This window comes from Galeopterus variegatus, unplaced genomic scaffold, assembly GCF_000696425.1.
Source record: "Galeopterus variegatus unplaced genomic scaffold, G_variegatus-3.0.2 Scaffold7451, whole genome shotgun sequence".
NCBI classification, from domain to species: domain Eukaryota; kingdom Metazoa; phylum Chordata; class Mammalia; order Dermoptera; family Cynocephalidae; genus Galeopterus; species Galeopterus variegatus.
Window position 1 is genome coordinate 95,497 of NW_007733562.1, and position 9,100 is coordinate 104,596.

The following is a 9,100-nucleotide window of genomic DNA, read 5'->3' on the forward strand; positions in this document are numbered from 1 at the left end:
TTTAAAGAAACAATAAAATTTTTTTGAAATCCTCTTGAAGCTTCTGGGTGGGCCTAATTCAGGTGACCTTATTTTAAAATGAACTTCAACCCTTCCAAGACCTAGAGCCTCTCCCAAAAACAACCAAAAGAAAAGAAGACTTGGATAATGACTTGAGAGCTGGCAACATTCCATCCAGCTACAAATAGAGTGCAAACCACTTTTCTGTTTGGCCATATTCTTGTTGTTATACATAAAACCAGCTGGTGCAGACAAAGGAAGTGTGCCTTCACCTTTGGAAGCTTCGTTTCCCATTATGGCTGTTTCAGGCAAGGGAAGCTGCTGTGGTGGATCTATGTGCTGCTTATGGGCATCAATTCTCTAGATTTCAGCCTGGCTCCAGTCAGCCCTCTTAAGTGTCTCAATCACCCCAAACTGCCACAATAGTAGGATACTTGCAGGTGCTGGGAGATCAGCCGTTATATCGCACCTCCTGGCCAAGTAATAATTTGAACACTGTATAGATGTCCCTATGAGACTGCTGTATGCTGTGGACAGGTGTCCCAGCACCTCCCAAGTTCCAGTTTCCCCAGAAAGCTGGGTGGCCAGAGGGAGCAGGTGTCTCCTATCTTCGGAGTGAGAGTGCCCTCATACAGTTAGAGAAAACTAAGGAGAGGTTGGGTTGCCTGAAAATGCCAAGAGAAGCCAGATTAAGAGCTACCAAGCCAACCCTGCCTAAGAACCTAGAAATAAGACTTACTTTCTCATTCAAGGCAGGAGCTCTTGTTCTGAAAGAGTGATAAAGACCCTCTGGAAAGGAGGCAGCCAGCACTGGGGCTGCAACCTTAAGATGGCAGCTCTGTGGATCTGAGAAGAGGCTGACTGACCAGTGGAGTTTCTCAGCTCATAGACCCAAGAGGTCCTTTGGTGGCACCAACCTGAGAGTTGCGGAGTACGCAGGGTGGTTGGGCCTCCTTCAGATCCTGCTCAGAGCACCAATCTTGTCAACCGAAGTTAAGGCTGCCAAGGCAGAAATAATTTTGTAAAGTTTATCGGGAGCCAAATGTGAGGACCAACCCAGGATATGTAAGACCGGCCTAAAAGCACGAATCTTAACTTGATGGGAAGGCTCATCTTGCAAAGACCAGGAGGCACAGAGATCGATGCACAAGCAAGAGGTTTTATTTCCGGCATGCTGGAGGTCGCCCCGTTTTCAGGACAGGAGCGGCCCCGAATTCACAATGCAAGCAGCTTTTATACAGTTTTTTTTGAACGGATATTGTGATAGGATCATCTGTTGGTTATCTGTGGCGCTTTTAGATTTACAGGTGGGCTTCAGCTGGCGCCTTTTGAGTTTACAGGTGGGTTTTAGCAGGCTGGCACCCCTTTAGCGCATTTCTCAATTGTTTACCTTCCCCGGGGCCTGGCTTTGAACCAGCTATTTCCTGGAACCGTTGGGGGCTATTAATGTTTAGTGTGCTCGGGCCTGACCTTTGTCACGGCCCCTGATAAGCTGTGTTGCTTATGCATTGTTACAAGACTGCGTACATTAAGGTTATATTTTCCTACAATTCTACTACTTATATTCTATGTCCCGCCTACATTTTAATTTATTTCCAACAGATACACCATCTGACAAAGTTAGAGAAGTGCTTGATAAACAAGAAAATGGGATCCTTAATTTCTGAAGAACTGAGTACTCTACCTTCCAGCTATACCTACCTTTACATGTATAAGTATTAGGCCCTGGAAGCAGCAAGTGTATACAAAGATGGTGAAATCTTACTAAAGATCATTTAAAATTATGGTGGGACATTCCAAATGAACAACAGTGAACTTAAAAAGGAGGGCATCCAAATTAGGCTTATCTAGGGACACCTATTGATGCTAAAAAGATTCCAAAATCAGTGACTAATTGATGAGAAAAACTGAATCTGCTAACCTTATGGCTCAGTTACTGTCTCGTCCCTCAGGTGAAAAGAAACAATAAAGTGTTTATAATAAAGTGTTTATAAAAGATAAGCTCTCATGGAAAGTAGGCTTACTTCTTTTTCAGGCATATATATATGCTGAGTTCAGACATAGAGAATGCTTTCTTTGCCCCGTTCATTAATGGGCTCCAACCTGAGCTCAGTAATTTTAGCTAAGAAACAAAAGCTAAGTTAAAAAGACCTTCTGTTGAATTAAATTGGTCTCCAAAATATACCTTTCTGGTATATTTTATGGGTGTCTGTCTCCCTGCACCAGGAAGAGAGGGAGAACTGACTCACTAGAAACTATTGCAATGGAAAAGGCATTGGCTTAAATGTATATATCAAGGCTTTCAATTAAGATGCTTTTCCTGGCCATCCTGTTTTAACTGGGCCTTTACCTATACCCTCCTTCCTTGGTTTGAGCAAATGTGGTTTATGATGGTATTTAGGCCTGAAGTCTCAGCTCTGTGTTTCTGAGATGTAAATTTTCTGCCTTTTCTAAGTCATCTCTTTTGGAAGTGCAAATTTAGGGCAAGAAAAATTTTTTAGATGGTTATTAAAAATGGAGTAAGTAAAGCAGATAGTGATGGGGTTTAAACAAAGAGCAAATCTACCAAAGGCTGAATGGACCAGAGGGACCTCAACATTACAGTGCCCCACACCAGTTTGCTTTATTTATCCCAGGGTGGAGAAATTTTAAAATTCAGAAGAAAGAAATTAGAGTGATCAAACTAGCTAACAATCACATCAGGCAATAATCACATCGATTAAGAATGGGCAAGGGTTACAATTGGGATTGAGGGGAAGAGTGACAGTCTCTGACTCCCATCTTGCGCTCCTGCCGAGATTTCATCCTTGAGTAGCTTGGTAGGATCACCCATACTTGTAGTTATTTAAATACCTTTCTTTCCCTCCTTCTCTTTCAACAATGGATAGATTATCCAGACAGAAAATCAGTAAGGAAACATTAGATTTGAATAACACTATATACCAAATGAACCTCATGAACATATAGAATCTTCCATTCAATAGCAGCAGGATACAAATTCTTCTCAAGTGCTTAGGGAACACTCTCCAGGAGAGATTATATGTTTGGTCACAAAACAAGTCTTAACAAATTAAGAAGACTGAAATCATCTCAAATATATTTTCTGACCACAGTGGTCTACAAGTAGAAATAAGTATTAGGAGGAATTCTGGACAATTTACAAGTACGTGAAAATTAAACACACTCCTGAACAACCGATGGGCCAAAGAAGAAATCAAAAGGGAAGGCAAAAAGTATCTTAAAGACAAGCTGAAATGGAAATGAAACATATCAAAATTTATGGGATTCAGCAAAAGCAATATAAAGAGGGAAGTTATAACAATAAATGCCTATAGTAAGAAAAAAAAAAGAAAGATCTCAAATAACCTAACTTTACATCTCAAGAAACTAGAAAAAGAAGTATAAACTAAGCCCAAAGTCAGCAAAAGGAAGGAAATAATAAAAATCCAAGCAGAAATAGAGACTAGAAAGACAAAACTAAGAGTTGGTTTTTGTAAAGTTTCAAAAAAAATTGACTTTAACTAGACTAACCAAAAAAAAAAAAAAAGAGAGAGAAGACATTACAACTGATACCACAGAAATACCAAGAATTATGAGATTACTATGAACAATTATATGCCAACACATTGGATAACTTAGAAACAATAGACAAATTCCTAGAATCATTCAACCAACCAAAACTAAATCATGAAGAAATAGAAACTTTGAACAGATTGATAACGAGTAAGGAGATTGAATCAGTAACCAAAACCCTTTCAACAAAGAAAAGTTCAGGATCAAATGGCCTCACAGGTGAATTCTACTACGCATTTAAAGAAGAATTAATACCAATTCTTCTGAAACTTTCAAAAAACTGAACAGGAGAGAACTCTTCCAAACTTGTTTTACAAGGCTACTATTACCCTAATACCAAAGACAGACAAGGTCACTACAAAAGAAAATTGTAGGCCAATGTCTCTGATGAACACAGATGGAAAAATCTCAACAAAATAATAGAAAACTGAATTCAACAGCATGTCAAAAAGATTATACACCACAACCAAGTGGGATTTATCCCTGGGATGCAAACATGGATTAACATATGCAAATCAGTAAAGGTGACATATCACATTAACAAAACGAAGGAAAAATACCATATGGTTGTGTCAATAGATGCAGAAAAAGCATTTGACAAAATTCAACATTCTTTTATGATTAAAAACTATCAACAAACTAGGTATAAAAGGAATGTACCTCAACACAGGTCACATATGACAAACCCATAGCTGAGATCACATTCAATGGTGAAAAGCTTGAAGACAAGACAAGCATACCTACTCTGGCCACTTCTATTCTATGTAGTATTGGAAGTCCTAGCCACAGCAGTTAGAGAAAGGAAAGAAATGAAAGCCATCTTAATTGAAAGGAAGAAGTTAAATTGTCTTTGTTTGCAGATGACATGATCTTACATATAGAAACCTGTAAGTATTCCACCAAAAAAAAACTATTAGAGCTAGTAAATGAGTTCAGTAAAGTTGCAGAATACAAAATCAACATACAAAAATCAGTTGGGTTTCTATACACTAACAATAAACTATTCAAAAAGAAATTAAGAAAATTAGCCCACTTACAATAACATCAAAAAGAATTAAATACTTAAGAATAAATTTAACCAAGGAAGTGAAACATCTGTACACTGAAAACTATAAGACATTGATGAAAGAAATTGTAGAAGATACAAATAAATGGAAAGATATCCCACACTCATGGATTGGAGGACTTGATGTTGTTAAAATGTCCATGCTATCCAAAACAATCCACAGATTCAATGCAGTCCCTATCAAAATTCCAATGGCATTTTTCACAGAAATAGAAAAACTATTCTAAAATTTGTATGGAACTACAAAAGACCCCAAATATCCCAAGCAATTTCAAGAAAGAAAAACAAAGATAGAGGCATTTGACTCCTTGATTTCCAACTGTATTGCAAAACTATAGTAATCAAAACAGTATGGTGGTGGCATAAAAACAGAATAGAGAGCCCAGGAATAAACCCATGCATATACGATTAATCTTTGACAGGGGCACCAAGAACACATAACAGGGAAAGGAAGTCTTTTCAGTAAATGGAATTGATAATCCTGGATCTTTGCATGAAGAAGAATGAAATTGGACCCTTATCTTATACCGTATGCAAAAATTAACTCAAAAGGGATTAAATACTTAAACATAAGATCTGAAACCATTAAACTCCTAGAAGAAAACATAGGGAAAAGTTCCTTGACATTGGTCTTGGCAATGAGTTTTTGAATATGACAACAAAAGCACAGGCAGCAAAACCAAAAATAAACAAGTGGGACTTTATCAAACTGAAAAGCTTCCACATAGGAAATGAAACAAGTCAGCAGAGTGGAGAGACAAGCTGCAGAATGGGAGAAAATATTTGCAAATTATACATCTGATAAGGAGTTAATGTCCATAAATAAGGAGCTTACACAACTCAATAGTGAAAAAAACAAATAACCTGGTTAAAAACGGGCAAAGGACCTGAATAGACATTTTCCCAAAGAAGACATACAGATATCCAGCAGGTATATGAAAAGATGCCCAAAATCACACTAATCATCAGAGAAATGCAAATCAAAACTACGGTGAGATATCACTTCACACCTGTTAGGATGGCTATTATCAAAAAAAGAAAAGATAAGTGTTGGCGAGGATGTGGAGAAAAGAGAACCCTTGCACACTGTTGGTGGGAATGTATATTGGTGGGAATGTACATTGTGAAAAACAGTATGGAGTTTCTTTAAATGAAATTAAAAGTGGAACTACTGTATGATCCAGCAATCCCACCTGAAACTAAATGAAATAAGTGTCTGCACACCCATGTTCCTTGCAGCATTATTCACTATAGCCGAGAGGGGGAAATAACCTAAGTGTCCATCGATTGAATAATGTATAAAGAAAATGTGCTGAATCATGCCACACACCATCTGACCACCTCCATCACAACGCTGAACGGCCTGCACGTGCACGCTGAATGGCAGGCAGCGCTGATTTCCTCAAAACCATGACCAGGCAGAGACAGCATGGAGAAGTTGCTAATCTCCTTCAGGGTGTAACAAAGGTCTGGAGCTCTAGGGTATGGGAATGCCACAGATCCGGCAGCTTCTGAAAGAGTGAAGGTGGCACAGACTGCATTAGGACAACAAATCCTGGACAATTTTGAAGCAGTATTTCCTTCTCAGGGCACCAAGAGGCCAGGAGGACCCAGCAATGTCCTACGAGTCACACATCTGGTTGCTAATATTTTGGACCCTAGAATCAAAGAGGAAAGCTTCAAAAAGTTTATTAAACAGCGGCTGTCAGAGCACCTAGTGCTTTTTCAAGAAAACCAAGACATTGCCTGGCTGGACAAAACCAACAGACACCATGCCTGGATAAAATGCCAGCTTTGTGGACTGCAAGGAGAACCGTCGCCATGTGTTTACATGTGAGTGGTACCTGACTAAGACAGTTGCAGTAGAATTTTGCCACGTGACAAGGACAGAACTTGCCAAGGTTACAGGTACCAGAACTAAGGAGATTGAGGTGAAATTGCTTCTTGCTATCGAGAATAACTATCTTTGAGGGGTTTCTTGCAAAATGCTTCTCTGGCTGCTCCCTGACAGATGAAACCCTGAAAAAACTCGAGTCTCCACCCCCATCTAGCAATCCCTTTCTGGAAGAGGAGCTAGCACCAGCGATGGAGGAGCTGGCGATAGAGAAAGGAGATTTAGACCAGCCAAAGAAGCCTAAAGCCCCAGACAATCCATTTCATGGCACTGTTTCCAAGTGTTTTGAGCCTCATCTCTATGTGTATATCGAGTCACAGGACAAAAACCTTGGAGAGCTGATAGATGGGTTTGTGGCTGATTTCAAAGCCCAGAGCCACCTAAGCCCAACACTGATAAAAGGGGGTAGCATGCTCCCCACTTGTGCTGGCCTCTTTGCTACAATAAGTGCATGGTATGTTCCTCTCATCTCAGTACTAGTGAGCCAGTGATTGCTGTGACCACGATTTTCCAGAAGTACCTGCAAGAATACGCCTGGAAAATCCTTTCTGGAAACCTGCCCAAAACCACAGCCAGCAGTGGAGGGCTGACCATCAGCAGCCTCCTCAAAGAAAAGCTCTCAGAAGTAGCCAGGTTCTCTCTAGAGGAGCTCTACCTCATCTGCAGCGTCCCAGCACAGCAGAGTCCTGCCTGGCCACCACCCAGCAGCTAGAAGAAAAATTCAAAGAAAACGTTGGTGTAAATTTGATTGAACAGCTCGATCTGACTGCAGAAATGGATACATTCAGCACTATCATCTCCAGCAGTATTCAGTTTTTGGTTCAGGATCTGGATGCTGATCCTGCCCTGACTGCTGTGAGCAAGATGCAGTGGCAGAATGTGGACCACATTGGTGACCAGAGTCCCATGTCACCTCTATAATTCTTCACGTTAAGCAGAACGCCCCCAATCATCCAAGACAACCTGGCCTCCACATGGAAATACTTCACTCAGTTCTTCATTAAATCTGCAGACTCCTTCATTTCCATATTCATCACTCACCTCTTCAAGCACAAGCCAGTTAGCATGGTAGGAGCAGAACAGCTGCTGCTGGACAGCCACTCCCTGAAGATGGTGCTGCTTGACCCCCCTTCCATCGGCTGCCAGGTGGTGAGGAGAGCACTTGCCCGGTACACCAGCTCTGCTGTGAAAGGCATGACCCGGTCTGAGATGATCTTCAAGGAATAATGATAAGTCAGGTAGTTACCATTCACCCATGAAATGTCTCAAACAGTAGAACCCTAACACAGTGTTTCCCAGATGGTCCTGATGCTAAAAAATCACCTGGGACCCCAACCATGCCAACTTAATTAAAATCTTCAGAGGAGGGACACAACAATCTATACCTTAAAAAGCAATCCAAGTGATATTTATGACTCAGCAAATTTAGGAAATATTGCTCTAATTGACTGTGAAGATGTAGTAGCCTGAGTTTGGAGTTACTGCTGCATAAGGAAATCTTGCAGGATCTATTTTGTGGTCAGCTGACTAGAGGAGAGATGACCCCTGGCCTCCAACCACAGGTTCTCCTTGAGGGCTCATTCTTCCCCTGGTAGGTAGTGATGTCCCCTCATGAACTGTTGGTGGTATTTGTTGACAACTACATCAAACTCCTTACAGACTGCAACACAGAAACCTTCCAGAAGAGACTGGACATGAAGGGGCTGAAGAGGGGCCAGCAGAGCAGCATGCTGGAACCTCCTGCCAGAGGCTCCCCACCCCACCCTCAGGGACAGAAGGCTCTGGCTCACTGTCTCTAACACCAGAACAGGAAGCATCTCACATCTGCAGATTTGCAGCAACATGGATGAATTTAGAGAAAATTATGTTAAGAAAAATAAGCACAGAAAGAGAAATATCACATGTCCTCACTCGTAAGTGGGAGCTAAAAAAATAATAAAATCGAGAAACTAATTAAAAAGAGATTGTAGGAACATTTAAAAAAAAAAGTGGTGTATATATACAATGGAATATTTTCCAGCAATAAAAGTGAAGTAATTCCTGCCATTTGCAACATTATGAAAAAAAAAAGTGGTGTATATATACAATGGAATATTTTCCAGCAATAAAAGTGAAGTAATTCCTGCCATTTGCAACATTATGATGAACCTGGAGGACATTATGCTAAGTGAAAAAAGTCAAACTCAGAAACACAGATACTGTAAGATCTCACACATGGAGTCTAAAAAGGTTACACTCAAGCAATTAGTAGAACAGTGGTTACCAGGGGCTGGGGAATGAGATGTTGGTCGAAGGTACAAACATTAAGTTAGAAGATGAACAAGTTTGGCGGATCTAATGGACAGCATGGGTGGTGATAGATCTGTTTATTAACTTGATTGTGATCATCATTACACTATGGAAATGTATATCAAATTATCACTTTGTACATCTTGAATATATGCAACCTTTATTTGAAGTATTTTTAAATAAAAAATTGAGATAACAGTTTCTTATTGCACAGCATAGCAGAGTCTAAAGAGCACAAGGTCTGCAGATTAGGAAATTTGAACGTTTTTTCTTTTTTT

General features: G+C 40.2%; 1 pseudogene; it reads left to right on the forward strand.

Annotated features, from left to right (window-relative positions):
- The first annotated feature begins 5,933 nt into the window (after window positions 1–5,933).
- On the forward strand, window positions 5,934–8,503 carry LOC103607468 (annotated as a pseudogene).
- Window positions 8,504–9,100: the final 597 nt, after the last annotated feature.